Source organism: Sapajus apella, unplaced genomic scaffold (genome assembly GCF_009761245.1).
Source record: "Sapajus apella isolate SASKATOON/1434 unplaced genomic scaffold, GSC_monkey_1.0 scaffold166, whole genome shotgun sequence".
NCBI lineage: Eukaryota > Metazoa > Chordata > Mammalia > Primates > Cebidae > Sapajus > Sapajus apella.
The window spans coordinates 751,876-770,186 of record NW_022437106.1 but is presented as its reverse complement, the minus strand read 5'-3'; the positions used below and the strand labels follow the sequence as shown (position 1 = coordinate 770,186).

The 18,311-nt window shown below is 42.2% G+C and overlaps 1 protein-coding gene across 2 annotated transcripts in view; it reads right to left on the bottom strand.

The window, feature by feature from the left end:
* GRAP2 (GRB2 related adaptor protein 2) overlaps positions 1–18,311 on the bottom strand; it is a 77,375-nt gene that overhangs the window by 54,984 nt on the left and 4,080 nt on the right. The gene's annotated exons all lie outside the window — the stretch shown is intronic.

The following is an 18,311-nucleotide window of genomic DNA, read 5'->3' as shown; positions in this document are numbered from 1 at the left end:
AGAAGCAGAGCTGCAGGGAGAAAAATAGCTTTGAAACTTCAGTTCCATTTTTGCAAATTGGATCTTTTTGTGAAAAACTGTTTTAAGTCCAGGTTTGTTTTTTGTTTTCCTTTTCTTTCCTCATTAGTAAAGGAAATGACAGTTTCTTTTTACCCATACAGAAATTCAATCATTTACTCAGTAAGTATGTAGCACCTACTGGGAGTCAAACTTAGTTTTAGGGGCTGGAAATGGAGATGGGGACAAAATGGACAAAGTCCCGGCTTCACAAAGCTCACCTTCTAGTGGGGAATCGGGGAAGACGATAATCTCGAATCATAGATATATATTACACTAGGCATAGATAATTGGAATATTGCTAGACTGTCATTGTATTTGAACACAGAATTACCAGAAAATGAGAAATGGAAATTCCTACATGAATACTATGTTAGCTCATATATGTCACATATATTAAGAAGCATCATAAAAAGAGTAGCTAGTAGGGAAATGTATGTACTGCTCTTTGCACGTGAAGTTGGTCTTCCTTGCTGACCTTCAGCAGAACATACGTCTCTGAGGTGCATTTCTGAGAGGTGGGTTTGTGCCAACCTATATTATATATTTGCGTGGGTTTTATGGTCTTTCTCCACAACCCCAGCATCCTTCTTCCCCTTCCTGACTTAGGCTCAAATATGTCCACTCTCCCCTGTTCATTGCTTCCAGAGTGATTTGTGCAAAACAGATAAGACTGTGCCATGTCTCTTCTCGCACCCTCCTCTGCCCCTGGATGCCTGGAGAATGAAGCTCAAGCTTCCTGGCCTGGCCTTGGCTGACCCTGGGTAGCTTCATGACTCTGTTCCCTTCCTTGACCTTGGGCCTCAGTCACAGCAGCCCCACCTAAGGTTACCTAATGTTACCACGTGCAAATCATCCCTGGGTGTTTCTTCTTTGAATATTCTCCTTTTTGTACTCCTCAATTCTTGCCATTCTTTAATAGGGGTGCAAATGTCACCTTCCCTGTAAAGCTGTTCTCTGAGCTTAATCCTCCCTCCCTGCTGGCCCAAGGGTATCCTGGCCTCACCGTCTCCTTTCAAGTATGGCACCCAATGGAAAGGCATTTGTAATGACTTGTTTACTTCTGTGTCTTCTCTCCCAAGCTGTAAGCTCTTACAACTAAGAAGTATCCTCTTTGTGATCTTAGAGCATAGCCCAGCCTCTGGCATACAGCAGTCACTTAGCAAATGCTGAATGAATGAATGAATGACCTATGGTCTCTTCTGGTTTAGTTTGTGCTAAACGATGCATCTGAGAATTAGGTGGTTTTGGCAACATGATGGAGTGAAACCAACTGACCAGTATGATGCAACTTAACTTCGCTCTTAAGAATAACGGGTTTTGGGGAAGCTTAGTCTGGAGGATTGCTTGAGCCCAGGAGTTCGAGCCTGCAGTGAACTATGATTGTGCCACTGCACTCTGGCCTGGGCAAAAAAGTGAGACCCTGTCTTGCAAAAATAAGTACATACATAAATAATAAAAGTAAAAACAATGAATTTTAAACATTTGAGCTAATGGACCACAGATGATAAGGAATTTCAGTAACAAATTTTCCTAGACAATATTTCTGTGTGTACCGTATTTGGAGATGGTTGATAAGTTCAAATAAGTGATTAAAACATGTAAAACCGAACCATTAAGTAATCTGGATCATTTACTGCAAAAGAGAAACTTGAAGAGACTTAATAATGGTTTTTAATAAACGATTGTGCTCCAAGGATGGCTAAACATCCTCCTCCACAAATACAAAAGAAGAAGAAATGAGACGAAAGCGCTTCAAAGACTCAAGTCAAAAACAAAAAAGAATTCAATGGTTTCCTGCCAGGCGGTGTAAACCCATTTCAAGCCACTATTACCGATAACTCCCACTTGGAACGAGGCACAGTTCTGAATGCTTGCTATGTAGCATGTCATCTCATCTATCTAATTTTCATGATGAACCCATGCAAGTTTGTTTTAATGTTGTTACTCCCATTTTACAGGTGAGGAAATAGAGGCTCAAGGTGGTTAAGCAGCTTACCCAGGTCACACAGCTGAGAAACGAGAGAACTGAAATTCAAAGCCAGGCTGGCTGGCTTGTGAGGTTTTGCTCCTACTTCTAAGCTTCCTGCCTTGCTAGAGGCTGAAATAGATGTCAGACCTCTGTCTGAGGAGGGAGGCCTAAAGCTAAGCTCGAGAAAACTCGAAAAGTTCAAGAGGCTAGCTTAAATTTAAACAAGAAAATCCTTGAATATACAAATGATTCTTCATTGCCAGGGCAACCAGTCTCCTGGGGTCTTTGTTATATCAGAGTGTGTGCTTGTGTGTGTGTGTGTACAGATATTAAATGCCCATTTTTATATTCTTTATTCTGGTGAGTTGGCCTACCAGGTCTTGTTCTGCTAATGAGACAGCAAGTTGTTTTGTTTTTTTTTTTTTTTTTTTGTTGTCAGTGCACGCACGGTTTCAGCATCCACATGTGTGTGTGTATTTATAAGACCTGACATGAATCGAGCCATATTTAGATATTATGACTTTACCTCCAGAGTGACGGAACTTACTCTGGGGGCTGAAGAGTCAGCATCTTCTTCCCTGCTATTTTTTCCAAGGCAAACTTGTTTAGCCTGCCTCCAGGGCACATGCAGCGGGGTCACAGTCAGCACAGAACGGGGGCAGGATGTTCAGCAATTCAAATGGAATTCAAATGCCTATGCCAAAGAAAGTCAACACTCATCTGATGGGCGCAGAGAGGGGGTTCGAACATTGAGCTGCAGCCCCGGCTGCAGGCGGCCTGGAGGCTGGTTCAGGAGAACCAGGCAGCCCAGCAGGAGCCCCATGAGAAGGGTGGGAATGAGTCACCAGACTTTTCAGGTTGACTGAGGTGACTTCTGTTGATTTTCTTTGAATTTAGATGTGTTATCAGTTCACACATTGGGCATAACGGGAAGATGAGTGAACATTTTCTCGATGGTGTCTGACCTTCAGCAGGCTTGTGATAAGATGTGGGGTAAGATATGACTCTGCAAGAATATGTCGGGCAGTGTATGTCCCCTAGCGTGTACCAAAGTAGCGGTGGCAGATAGACCCTCAAGGGAGAAAACAGTGTGACAAGTCCATTCCCTGTTCTCTGACAGACACAAGTTGGCCTGGGTGGATATTTACATCTTAGGGTATGAGGAGGAACTGCTAATTTGTCACACCTTGTGTTCATGGTCTGGGAAAAGCAATTGCTTTTTTGACATTGGGTCCTCCACTATAACCAGAAAGATTGTTAATGCTGTGGTTAAGGGTTTGGGTTTTAGGAGTTCATATACTCTCTCTGGCCTCACTTTCCTCACTTTCCTCATCTTTAAAATGGAAACAACAATGGTACTTATCTCCTTAGATAGGAATAAATAGATTAATACATGTCAGGTGCCTCAAACAATATATACCCAGCATTAAATTTGTATTTAAACGAATGCATGCATCCTTATTTATACAGCTTATTTATGAGAGGACTTACGCTAATGCTTGCTCAAAATAGATGCTTGGTAAATATTTGTTAAATGTTGAAGGGGATAGAAGAATGGATTTAGTGGGATACCTGTACGGCTATCTGTTCTGACTTCTCGGGAACCTGTAATTCAAGGATAGACAGGTAAAACTGGATGCTAGATTTAATCTCTATTGAGCAGTATCTCAAAAAAGGGGAGCGTTCTGTAATCATGCCTCGCGGCAGAATAGATGGGAATGGAGATAATGAGCTTGCATGAAGATTGTGAAGGAAATGGCATGAAGAATTGACTTCTTGTGGCATGAACAACACCACGTGTGAAGGACAGGCAGCAAGGACAATGACTCTAAATAAAATAAAAAACAGGGTCTAATATAATTAGAAACCTTAAAACTGCAAAACATATGTTATTTGTGAATCTATAAAAATAAATACATGTAAAAAACAGGAGTCAAATCTCTGACCTGTATTTACCTTCTCTCGGTTGTTGTAAGAATGATAGCTAAGAAAAAGAAGGAAAATGAGAAGTATAATGTTTAGGAGCTGGTACAGTATGACAAGAGTATCTTAATATCAAATTATATAAAACTACCACTTTTGGGGTAAAAAAAGGGTCAGATATACAGCTGTCATTTTTTAGATTTTTATTTGTTTTAGAGACAGGGTCATGCTCTGTTGCACAGGCTGGAGTGCAGTGGTGCAACCATGGCTCACTGGAGCCTCGAACTCCTGGCCTTAAGCGATTATCCCAGCCTCTCAAAGCACTGGGATTACAGGCATGAGTCCCGACAGCCAGCCCCCAGATACTGTCAATTTCATCCGGTTTGATCTAGTATATATCAGCCATTTGTAGCTAAATCAAAATACTCATAGTGTCTTGCCTTTACTGCCTTTTAACTATGCCCGTAACAGTAAATTGGCCGATTTTATTTGTCTTAGCCTCCTTTATAACCTCTCAGACTTTGTGCATAGTAGGTACAAAACAAATATTTTGTTAATTAAGTGGTGTTTTTGGTTGTCTTCTCTCAAAAATTAGGCCAAAAATTTGCCACACTACCTAATCCTTAGACTGCCCTTAAAACATAATTACCAAAGTGTTTGCTTCCCTTCAGTTTTCATGATTTAGACAAATCCTTTTTGTTCCTTGTTTGCCAGCACCGGGAAGCTAATTAATACATTATTAATATATTGTAGAGGCAAACAAGACTCTGCTTGCTCACACAGCTATGACAAGAATAAATTCAGGTCAGAAATATTTTTGCAATTAAGGGAAAATGTTATTATAATGAGAAGTTATTTTTTAAACAACGAGACACAGCTCAGTGTCGAAACACAGTAGAGACTTACAAATGAGGTGAATGGTAGAGTCAGACAAGCCCTCTCCCGATGGTTCCAATCATTTAGGGCCCAATATGGGCATCCAAAGTGCCCTGTAATGAGCTTGAAATGATAACCTTTTGGGATCCCAGGAATGAAGAACTTCATTATTATTCATATGCAATTTCATAACAGTTGGGATTGGTGCCAAACTTAGGAGCCAGTACTGAAATAACTGAGCAGGAGGCATGAAATAGTTTTCAATTCAGCAAATAAAGAGCTGAATTCCCGCAGATGGGGGAATGCTCAGGAGCAATGTGAATAACCCATGAGTTACCGTACCTCTTTGGGCCTCAGTTTTCCCACAATTTGTTAACTACCTCCTGGAGAATATTCATTCTCTGTAAAATCTGTTGTTGTTGAGGATAAATTAGATAAAAGTGCCTAAAAGTGCTATGCATTTCTTGAAGGGGGAAAAGCTAAAGTCAGAAAATGTATGATTTTGGTTTTGGTTGACCCAGAGATGTGACAGTAGCCACATTACATAAGAATTCGAAGAAAACAGAGTTGCTTTCATTTTTCAAACAGAAGAACCACAATCTTCTCTCTGTTTGGATCCTTACACAAATCAAATATGCGAGCAAGAAAGGGCCTACGAAATCACCAATTTTAACTTTCCCCCCAATGCCACGAATTTTTCTTAGAGATATTTTGAGCATGGAGCATGCACAATTCTGCTCCATTTTTGCCATCTAATGAGATCCCAGCCCGAGGTGCTGTGCTTCTACGATAATGTCTCAATGCTAATTACATTTTAGAATGGTTAGGGCAAGAATAGTTCCAAACATACTTGAAGTAATAACTAGTCGTATATCCAGAAGGTCAACAGTTGAATCAAAGAGAGAAAAAAATGAGCATATCTTAAGAAAGAGTTCAAGTGGTTTTGTACAAGAGCTCTCATTTAAGTCTACAAGTGTACTTAAAATACTGATAGAGCTAGGTAATTCGATATTTGCCTTTCTAACTCAGTGAAAGCTCCCAATTTCAGGGTGCAGTGTCTGAGAACAAGAAGCATCTGGCAGGTGAAGGGGAGAGGCGTGTTGTTAGGGAAATTGGCTGGGGTTTCAGGTTAAGGGTCTGTGCCAGGACTGCACTGCATGGAATTGTAGACAGGGGGGCTTTGGGCTGCTGATGAAGGAAAAGAATTGATGCTAGAGAGCTTTGCACTGGGCCAGGGCTCTGTGCCAATGTTCTGTTACGGTAACAACACAGCGTTAATCCATGAGCACAGTAAATCCCTCAAAGAATTGTCTATCAAATCACTATCAACAAAATTACACTCTGCTTTCATCAGTGCAGCTTCCATAAAAATATCTGATCTTTTCTCCAACTTCTCAGTTTAAAAAAATGATTTCTAATGAATACCAAAGAGAAGCAATTGGAAACTCTACCCACCGCTTGCTATTCTAAATGACTAAAGTTACCTTTAATTTAGAAGTGCATCACATTTTAGTTTTAAAAACACAATTATTGAGCACCTATTATGTGCTTGGCAATAGTTATGTGGCCAATAGTGGTAAAGATGATTCCTAAAAAAATCATCTGCCAAAAACATGACATAAATCATTTCTGCTCCACCAAAGGCAAAGTATTAAAATAATAAAACAGCTCAAGGATTTTTTTAAACGTGCTAAAAAGCTTTTTGTTCCCCAAGAGCCCCGCACTCTGGACAAGAAATTCCTTTCAGTAAGGGTGCAGTGTAACCTGGTATTGTGTGAAACACTGTCCAAGAACTCGTGATTTCATGGGGGACCAACCAAGCTGGCAATCTAAGAGTGACGTTTATAATTCGAACTATAGGAAGACCTTTAGGGAGAAAATCAAGTTACAATGAAACTTATTCAACTCACTCATTTTAAATGGGATGGGGTCTTTTTACATTCAATTTAAAATATAAGACATTTCCAATGCACAGAAAAGAACAGAGAATAATAATAACCAACTCATCACTTAGGGTTTTTAAAAGTTTTGTTTAGTAGACCCTGTTCCATTTCAGAGGGGTCCTACAGTTGCTCAGGTAGGGATTTTTCCAAATTGGAGACCAGCCTCTGGGGACAAAGCCTTTTTGCAGGATGTTTTTGGTCCATGCAATTACATCCTGGCTCCTCTGGCCGCCTTAATCGAGCTGTTCCTTCCATTCACTTCTGTTCACAGAGGTGACAAAGTGCTGTTGGGGGCGGGGGGCTGTGGCAGATGCCACCGCTGCCTTCAGCAGGTCACAGTCAATCCAGGAAGATCAATGTCCACATAAATAATTCTAACATAAGACTGGGTGCTGGAGAGAAAGAGATTCACTTCATCTGGGGCAAAGCTAGGAAGAGAGGGTGGGTTGGGGGGGCTAGCCTTTGGCGTCGGCTAGGATTTGGGAAGGTGGCGATGAGAGGGATAAGGGACCTTAAGCAAGAGGGAAGGCCTTAGGTCCAGAATGGTGAGCAGGCAGTCTTCAGAACGGAGTGTATGCCCTCAACTAAATGATGTGCTTTGGCTGGAAAAAATGTTGAGAGGCCCCTAGCTTGCTGATGGAAGCATCCATGCCCCTCCCCACTTTCTAATTTTCTTTTCCAATGATGCTTATTGAACCTTGCATTTTTATATATCATCCAGCTGCTTTTTAAACTCTAAAGTTATATAATACAGTAATAATTTACTTTTGGAGAGCATGTTACAGTTTACAAATTGCTTTTTAATACACGTTATTACATTTGATCCATGTAACAGCCCTGTGACACCACAGGCTCATCTCCACAAGTTCTTTCCTTTGAAAGGAACTTCTGCTTATAGAAACTACCAGCTATAGAAATCAGAAAAAAACATTTCCACTAGCAGTCTTATTGTGTGAGAAGCACAAGCTGGAATAAAGTCAGCAATCTGGGAGAGACAAAGGAGAGGGCCCCAGCATAAGCGGAGACTGAGAGTCCTGAGAGGATGACTGACTGTGGCTTTGGAAATGCAGAGATGCAGAAGAAAGACAAGGAAGTGTGCTGCAGAAAGCAGAGGTGGAGCAACGTACAGGGTGGTGGTCCGCTCCGGGGCGGGGCGGCGTGCTGGCAGGGAGCAAGCGTGGGGTCAATGCCTGCTCAACCACACACGGGGCTGGGTGTTTATCTTGAGCAGTGCCCTGTGAAATACAACTCAAAAATAAAAAACGTTGGCTTTTAGAACATGGTGACAGAATAAAATGATGTTTTTCTTTGTCACAGTATCTCCTGAGCAGATTTTTTTGAGACAGAGTCTCACTCTGTCACCCAGGCTGAGGTGCAGTGGTGATCTCTGCTCATTGCGGCCTCTGCCTCCCAGGTTCAAGTGATCCTCCTGCCTTGGCCTCCCGAGTAGCTGGGACTACAGGCACCCACTATACTTGGCTAATTTTTGTATTTTTAGTAGAGACCTGGTTTTACCATGTTGGCCAGGATGGTCTTGAACTCCTGACCTCAAGTGATCCACCTGTCTTGGCCTCCCAGAGTGCTGGGATTACAGGTGTGAACTACTGTGCCTGGCCTAAAATGAATATTTTTTATAAGGTTGGGGGGCAAAAGACCATTTCAAGATCCGGGAAGGGAGAAATGCTCATTTCATTTGACCTATGTACGTTCTGTGGCATCCCACAATAACTCATCTACTGTAACTTTGATAAACTGTTTTTCAGATTGAGTGCGAAAGTGGTGCACTTTTGCGAACTACTTTACAGAAGCGAAAACAACCAGGACACCAATTTTTGACTGCAGTCTAGTTGGAATAAACCTTACTGATGTTGGCTACATCAACAAATCCATTTAGCCTGCTGTCAATCAGTTTACTTTTCTACTTAGAGACATGATGTGAAATGAGATTAATCCAGTTACAGCAAAGTCAGTGAATTCAGTTGAGTAAATCCCTTTCCATGGAAAAGAACTTTGTTTTGCAGCTCATTTGAGATGAAATCCACAGGACAGTATGATGCCTTCTCTGGAACTGAACGAATGCATTTATCCTAGTTTTATTTAAATTCATTAGAGCTGTCCCATATGACAGTGTACTCTACTGTCCTTAGGTGAGGGTCACAGTGAAAGCGTTTGCTGAACAACCAAACTGTTTTTGTGGAATTTCGCCTAAGGACTAGTGCTCCAGCTAGACCATAAACGCGGAAAAGATCGAAAACTCCTTGGAGAGAGAGGATAGAGACTAATAGAAACCAACAAAACTGTGTATATTCTTTTATATTCCTCCTTCTTTGTGTTCCATGGCAAAAGGGCAGTGTGCACACAGTTTCCATTAGACAAATACATACTTGGTGGTAACTAACTCAAGCAGGCAAGGCTTGGAGCAGGTCCAGAGGATAACGAAGGGATTCAAAGGTCGGGGAGAGACTCTCAGGGCAACACGCTGATGGAATCGAGATGCTTTAGCCTGGAAAAGGGGAGGCTGTGCCTGGCAGTTGCAGAGGGTGGTTTGTGTTCTTGATCATTACTGAATGTTAGAAGTCACATGGTGTGCAGGGTGGGATGAAAGGGACTCACTTAACATCCCAGGAAGAGGTGTTTAGAGTTAGAAACAGGGAAGAAGCTTTGACTCAGATGGATTATAAAGCATTGACCGGTCCTTAAGAAATCTTTCTCTGGAAATGTTGAAGTTGAAGAGTAGATAGTGTTTCTGAAATGATCTAGGTGCTCTGCAGTAGGGGAATGACCCAGAGGACCTCTCAGGTTCTATTCCATTTCTTATCCCGTGATTTCTCAGTAGCCACTGTCAGGACCTGGCTTACTTCTGATCTACCTTTCTCTATAGCTGGAGCCCCTGACCCCTTCTTGCAAGTCAGCTGTGCTGTAGACTCAGCACTAAGCCTTTTCCTGGTTGAGAGGGATTTAAGAAGCTCACTCCAGCTGAACACTTGGCACTGGGTCATGCCTGCTGCTGGCCTGGCGCTCAGGTGTCCCAGTTCTAGTAAGCAGGATTCTGCCTTGTTTCTGAGTCCTCGCCTTACTGGATTTACCTGAAATCTGCCCATGTGCTCCTATGCTAATACTTGAAATCCTTTCTTATTTTCTATGTCTATCATGATTTTGAGATCATACCTACTATCCACTCTAGAACTGAAGCCTTCTTTCTATTTCTCCTACACTTCCTCCCACCCCTCCTGGAACTCATACGTGGTGTCCAGTCCCTGAACCTTAGCCCTCTTCTCTTTTTTTTTTTTGAGACAGTCTCGCTCTGTCACCCAGGCTGGACTGCAGTGGCACAATCTCTGCTCACTGCAACCTCTACCTCTTGGGTACAGGTGATTCTCCCACCTATACCTCCCAAATAGCTGAGATTACAGGCTCCCGCCACCATGCCCAGCTAATTATAGTATATTTAGTAGAAAGGGGATTTTGCCATGTTGGCCAGGCTGGTCTCGAATTCCTGACCTCAGATGATCCTTCTGCCTTGGACTCCCAAAGAGCTGGGATTACAGGTGTGAGCCACCGTGCCCAGCCTTTTAGCCCTGTCCTCTAAAGCTGACTGCCTTTGTGCACAGAGTACCAGTTAGCATGGTCTTAGATGTCTCCTCTCATCTGTGGCTGGATTTTCCATTCCTTGCCCTCCATGTTCGCACCACTGTCACTACGGCCACTGCCAGTCTATTTGTTCTTTGCCTGGTCATATCGCGGCATGCCACATGCCACATGACTCTATTTTCCTACAGCCTTCTATGGTTTCTGGGCACACATCTCAGCGTTTATAAATCATATACTGGTGTTTTCCGGCCTTGTCATTACTGCCATTTGGGGCCAGTTAAGTCCTTGTTGTGGGGGACATCCTGTGCATTGCAGGATTCTCAGCAGCATCACTGGCTTCTACCCACCAGTAGGACCTCTCCCCGCAAACTGTGACAAAAATGTTTCCTGACACTGCCAAATGTCCCTGGTGAGGGTGGGGAAGAACCCCTGATCCACAAGAACCCAGAAAGGCAAGAGTACTTTTATTTTTAGAGACAAGGCCTCACTCTGTCACCCAGGCTGGATGGAGTACAGTATCTCAGTCATATCTCACTGCAACCTCAAACTCTTGGGCTCAAGTGATCCTCCTGCCTCAGCCTCCTATAGCTAGGACTACAGGCATGCATCACGACAACTGGCTAATTTTTAATCTTTTGTAGATATGGGGTCTCACTATGTTGCCCAGGCTGTCCTCAAGCTCCTGGGCTCAAACAATCCTCCCACCTTGGCCTCTCAAAGTGCTGGGATTATAAGCGTGAGCCACCATGCCTGGTCAACAAGAGTACTTTAAAGCCAGTTATATATACATACACTGAGAAATAGCTGAATGTGTACAGGACATTTGAATCTGGTAACATTTTAACTAAGGACTCTAACCTTTTAATAAACACCAAATGGAAGTTTGCAAGTTTTGTATCACCACACAAGGTCTACAGTGGGTAAAATCCCTTTACTCTAGACTTCTCAGATTTTATTGTGCATAAGAATCAGCAGGGGAATCTTTTTATAGTTTAGATTTGGATTCAATAGGTTTGGGGCAGGGCCTGAGATCCTCGCTTCTAATGGGCTCCCCAGTGGTGCCACTGCTGCTGGTCCTGGGATCACACCCTGCGACAAGTGCCCAGGCCCTGGGTTAAAAATCACACGAGAGGCTGGGAAGGGGCTACTGGAAAATTTATAATCACAGAGTCACCAGAGCAAGATCACAACGTGCGTTAAAATGGCAGACTTGAAAAATGTGGATGTTTCCTATACCTTTCTATATTATGAGCAAAAAGACTGCTCTCGGGGATGTGTTTTGAAATATGACATTTCTATTAGCTTGAAATTATAAATATTATACAAGTTACCTGTGAGCTCTCTGCACTGGCCAGGGGTGAAAATCTATGAACTCCTAAGATATCTTTGTCTTTTAGAGGTTTCCGAAAGTCTGACAGAAACCTAAACTTCAAGATCTTTGTAGTCCCATAGTACAAACAGAAGAGGGTAGGGTTGAGGATGGGGCTGGGGGAGGGGATGGAGGGAAGAGAGTCATTTTAAATGAGTCTTTCAGATATACTTCATGGCACTTGCTCACATTACAAATAATTTTGTGTCAAATTATACTGACTATCACATGATATTACTACAACCAAAACTCAACCCAGTTATATTTTTAAAACGACTACAAAAATGAAGTCATTAACTTTAACATGTAGTGATTAGGATAATCAAATCTTCTGAAAGCTGCCAAGAGCCTGAAATAAACTTTTTCTCCTCTCATCTAATGCTGCCTCTGAGTAACCTTTCCTTTGGGTTTTGCAGGTATGGAACTCAGGGTTGCATATTCTTACTGCAGGGAGGAAATGGCCATTCACACTTGTTCCCATCGTACTTAGGAAGATTGAGGCCCACTAGTTTGTCTGAAGATGCAGATTTGTCCAGGATTACAGACCATGTATGGATAGGGAGGAGAGAATGAAGTTCTGACGCTTTAGAGACCAACGATCCATCATGAGATTAGCCGTACCACAGGTAAGTACTCACCTGCAGGGAGAGGAAACTAATACCCTAGCTCTGAAAGATTTGGACATGCTGTTATCCATATGATCAAGTGGAATAGAAATATATGTTTTATATTTAAACCTCTGTCTTAGGGATTTTTAAAAATCAACAATGTAAGTACAGAATAAGAAAGATTTGGCTTAGTAATAGCACATGGGAACTCATGGGTTTAGCTGACCACAATTTCATTATGAGTCAGCAGTGTGACATGGATGCCAAAATGGCTCATGCAATCATGGGCCATATTAATAGAAGTGTAGGCCATAGATCAAGGGAGGCAACTACCCTATGGTGTTTTGCATTCTCAGATGACTCCTGGAGAGCACTGCTCCATTCTGAGCCCCATGACTTAGGAGATACCCTAAACTAGAGTCCAACCAGAGGTGAATGCTTCAAATAATGGCAGAACACAAAACTGCCTCATAGGAGGAGTGGTTATAAGAACCAAGGATATTTATACTTGAAAGAGAGGACTTTGAGGGACACGATTGGAAGTAGGGGAAGAGCAGGCTAGCTGGGAAAAGATCTTGAGGTAGTTTCCAGTGGCAGAAGTTTAGTATCTGGATTCTCCATGGAAACTTCACATGGCCCTTCTAACTCTTTGACGTTTGCAAAATAAACAGATCTTCAGCAAAGAAGACCCTGTTCCTTCTACGATTTCCTTGATGTGTAAAGCTTTGTGGATGCACTGATGCTTGCTTGCTAATCCATCTCTCTCAGCCTACAGATGTACCTCCTTCAAGAAGTCCTTTCTAAAAACCTCCATGTTAAGCCATTTTTTAAAATCTCCTTATCAGAACTTTTGCATTGTGGTAGCATTTTGTTTGTTTGTCCTAGTTTCCCAAATACACTGTTCATTCCTGAGGGGAAAGGACCCAATTATTTTTTTTTTGGCTTTTATTACCCTAAATGTTGTTAGTACATCTGCATACCCGTGAGCTAGGGACTGAGGGAATTTCTGCAGACGGTAGCCAAAAGATGAATTAAAGTAATCAGACAGGTAATTTTTATAGCATCTACAAGATGAAGCATTACAGCATACTCTCTTGATGATAATAACACCTAATTGACCCCTCGCTTTAAGAAATAATATGAGCTGACAAAGTAGGCTGTATCATAAATCTCCCTTACATCTTACATTTAAAAATGGAAGTTGTGAATCTATGCTGGAGAAAAACAAAGTCTGCTTTCTAAAAGCTCCATCTATTTTGTTCCAGGTATTGGGAATTTCTTTTCAGCTAGGGTATTCCTTGACTTTACACTTTCTTCTTCTTTGATTATTTGGATACTTACAGGGTACCAAGTGTTAAGTCATAACAGCATTGGTTTATAAAATGAATTAGTAGTCTATTTTAAAATACTGATCTAGGAAATAAAAATTCCACAAAATGAGTTTATTTACATAAGAAAGCACCATGTTCTACATTGTACAAATGAGTTATTGCTGAGGCAGCAACACATGAATCTTTGAAAGTCTGTTACATAGTGGGTTAAAGAATGGCATAATTTCACTCAAGGACAGAAGAGCGAATGAGGCACAGTGAGTCATCTGTGAGGCTCAGCACAGAACACAAAATACAGGCGCCAAGTTCACACTCTGTCACTCTCATCACTGGTCAGTATAACCTCCCAAGGTCCAGTGACCTGATATGGTATGGAGTAGATGATACTTTCTGTAAGAAGTTGATCTAACTCCACTTGCCAGTCTGAAGTTCACTTAGAAAATTTGAAGCACAGAAAGACTGAGACATAAGGCCCCAGTTTCCTATCAAAACCTGCTAATCACAAATATTGGCAGTTAGCTTGGATAACTCCAAAGGCCAAGGGAGAGTGGTGGTGTCCTTCTAGCCTCAGGGCTTCCGCACTGACAGCTGCAGGCCCTCTTGTGAGTCTCCAACTTCCAAGAACATTTCTGGGACATTAAAGCATAAAACTGTTCATAATAAAAAAATCAAGGAGAAAGCTTTGTGCCCTTTGAAAGACATAACCTCTTTAGAAAGATAGGGTCTACTGGCCCAAAACAAGCCCATCAGTATTATTTACTTCCATACTACTCCCTGAACTACCCAAGAGGGGTAATAAATCTCACAGGATGGCTGCCTGATGCAGAGCACAGGGTTAGAGTATAATTGCTGTGGACAGTCAGCTCTGCAGCAAGTGAGGCAACCAGCAGCATGACACCCAAAAAGCCCACGAAGGCACTATTGAGTTCTTTGTAGTTTCTAATGGGATTTGGACATTGCAAGGAAATCCGTTAAGAACTGGATGCCAGCTCTTATGCCCTATAGGGAAGGGTGAAGGGTATTGCCATTGATGATAGAAAAAGTCATTTCCCTCTGTTCTCAGACCCAGTGGGATTAGGTAGTTTTCTGTAGAAAATCAAAGGGCTTCAGAGAACACATGGTCTAACCTCTCACTTGACTGAGGAGGAAACTGAGGCTCAGGGAAGCTAGGTGACTTAAGATCACATGGGTAGCTTCTGGTAGAGCCAGAATTCAGCTCTCCAGAAGCCCATCAAGGGCTCTGGCATCTCCAGAATGCTGTGTCTGGACCAGTGTTGTGAAAGGAGCACAGGCTACAATGTGACAGGCTTGGTGCTAAGTCCTGGCAGGCATTAGCAAATTACCTTGAGCGAGTCCCGGAAATTCTCCAAGGCTTACTTTCCCCACTCTGCAGAATGAGAGGTAAAATCTGTGGTCTGTGTACCTCAAAGATCATAGCCAGATCAAACAAGATCATGACAACTCTTTAAATTTACTTATTTTTTGAGACAGGATTTCGCTCTGTTGCCCACGCTGGAATGCAGTGACGTGAACATGGCTCACTGCAGCCTCGACTTCCTGGGCTCAAGGGATGCTCCTGCCTTAGCCTCTGGAGTAGCTTGGACTACAGGTGTGGGCCACCAAGCCTAATTTTTTAAAATAGTATCTTGTAGAGGTGGGGTCTCACCATGCTGCCTAGGCTGGTCTCAATCTCCTGGGCTCAAGAAGTCTTCCCACCTTGTCCTCTCAAAGTCACTGAGCCAGCATGACAGCTCTTTTCAAAGCTCCATCAGGATCAGTATATAATAACTCTAGAGAAAGAAATTTTTCCTGTTGAGGATATATAGATGGACACTAGGTGATTTTTTTTTTTTTTTGAGACAGAGTCTTGCTCTGTCGCCAGGTGCCAGGCTGGAGTGCAGTGGCGCAATCTGCCTCCTGGATTCAAGCAATTCTCCTGCCTCAGCCTTCCGAGTAGCTGGGACTGCAGGCGTGTGTCACCACACCCAGCTAATTTTCATATTTTAGTAGAGACGGGGTTTTACCATGTTGGCCAGGATGGTCTCCATCTCTTGACCTCGGGATCCGCCCGCCTCGGCTTCCCAAAGTGCTGGGATTACAGGTGTGAGCCACCGTACCCAGCCTGACACTAAGTGATTTATCATGGATGGACACCAGAATTTCCCACGGAAATTCTGTGCAAAGCTGTGTAAAGATAAGTGCTAGGCATCATTGTTTTTTCTTCCACTGGGGAGAGTTTTCACAGCTTTCATCAACATCTCAAATTATCTGTGACACTCCCCTTCCCCCACCCATCCCACCACTGCCAGTAAGAACCTATGTGCTATGGATATCAGCATATTTATGGTGGACTTCAAGTACTGATATAAGGTATTAGAATTGGACAATTTTCTTAGTTGTCTCAATTTTAGGTTGAGATTCTCCTGCTAGTCTTACCGATTTAATGATCTATATTTTCAAACACATCCATTTAGGGGAGGAGAGCCTTTTCAGCTATCTGACTTTACATTTTGTTCTTTAAAGGGTTAAACTCTGTGACCTATAAAATGATGAACAGAAATTTCAAATTACAAGTCAGCCAGGCCTTCCACCCCACTTTGTACTTCCCTTGTAATATTTCCTAGTTATTTAGAGTTTCTTTAAAATTATACCTACTTAACAAGAGAACTATCTACTTATTATTTACTGAGTTCCTACTGAGTTCTCAGCAGTTTGTTTCTAATATTTTCCCATAAAGTACTAGACAAAAGACACAAATCATGAACCATTTGTAGGCTGACACATTAAGCCCGTGGTTCTAGATGGCTGACGGGTGTGGAGAAAAACATATGAAAAAGTATTATTCATGACCAACTGATCCATTAGGCTGCTTTTCATTAAAAAACATAAAAAGGCAGAACGAATTTGGCAATGATGTGTTAGAAATGAAAAAAAAAACCATTATTAATGCTGGATTTTTTTTCTTATTTATTTTTAGTTCTCTAGAAAATTACACTTGAGAGCTTTCTGTAATGGCCATTGAAGGAGTGGGTCAGAACCCAGCAGTCAAACCCTTTTATAATATTAATGAAGGAGCAGGGACCAATACCTAGTTTATAAAGCTTTTTCTCAATGCAGTTGCAGACGCCACAGGCTGACTTATGGAATATCTGAGTATATGAGATAACCAACAGGGAAGTTACCTACTCACAAGACTCATCCATTATCTCATAAGGAAATCCACTGTGGCCTTTTATAAATCTGCCAATGGCTTATACTCTTGTGTTTTTCTAGTAAAACTTTATGTAGTACAGGAATGTGAAAAATGAGAGGAATTTTTTCCCTCCTAATTATATCAAAATATCATCTTCTGGCCGGGCGCGGTGGCTCAAGCCTGTAATCCCAGCACTTTGGGAGGCCGAGGCGGGTGGATCACGAGGTCAAGAGATCGAGACCATCCTGGTCAACATGGTGAAACCCCGTCTCTACTACAAATACAAAAATTCAGCTGGGCATGGTGGCGCATGCCTGTAATCCTAGCTACTCAGGAGGCTGAGGCAGGAGAATTGCCTGAACCCAGGAGGCGGAGGTTGCGGTGAGCCGAGATCGCGCCATTGCACTCCAGCCTGGGTAACAAGAGCGAAACTCCGTCTCAAAAAAAAAAATATCATCTTCTACCCTAAGGCTCCGAGGTCTCATAACTCCCCTCTTGTATTGTTCCTCTCAGGCTCCCCCGCCCCATTACTTCCTAGTTCTCCTACTCCTTTCAGTTCCAAGTATTTTATGTTCAAGGTTTCTTGTACAGAGCCTTACGCTATGTAAATGTAATCAGAGTTCTTATCTGTGCTTAGTGGAATGCTGTTCTCATTCAGATGAGTGAAACCTTAAATGTGTTTGGGTAGTAACCTCCCAGATTTTCAATAACTTCAAGCCTGGATGTGTCAGGGCTATTTACACTCAGTTCCACTGGTATCACTCCTCACTGCATGTGCCCGTGATCAGAGCGTGTGCTCAGGAACCAGATGGCCTGGGTTCAAATCCCGGCTCCCTTGGTACTAGTTAAGTGACCTTGTTCAACATACTAACCTCTCTGTACCTCAGTTTCTTTATTGTGAAAAAAGGGTAATATTAGCACTTCCTTCATTGCACCATTAGGAGAAGTAAACGAGTTGGTGCCTGCAAAGTACTAGAACAATGCTTGGCAAATAACAATAATGACAGGCACTGTTTTAGGAACTTCACGTGTATAAATCGTTTACTCTTCAGAAGAATCCCATGAGATAGGCACCATTATTAATCCCATTTTATAGCTTAAGAAACTGAAGCACAAAAACAATAACTTGTCCCAGTTCACTCTGCTAGTAAGTAAAAGACTGGGCTCACACCTAGGCTCACACCTAGGCTGTCTTGGTTTCACCAGCACGCACTCAATAAACATTACCTACTATTATTATTACTACCTGAACTTACGCACTCCATAAATATTTCTAGCTGCTATTGCTGCCGATAATGACGAATTTGCATGGCGAATTCATCTTCAAAGTGTATTAAAAATATATATGAACACCAATGAAACAATCAATTTAGGCAAAGATTATTGCCTAAAATCACTGGGTGACATTGTTGGCAAACAGGATATTGCTGCAGTGCCAAAGTATCACC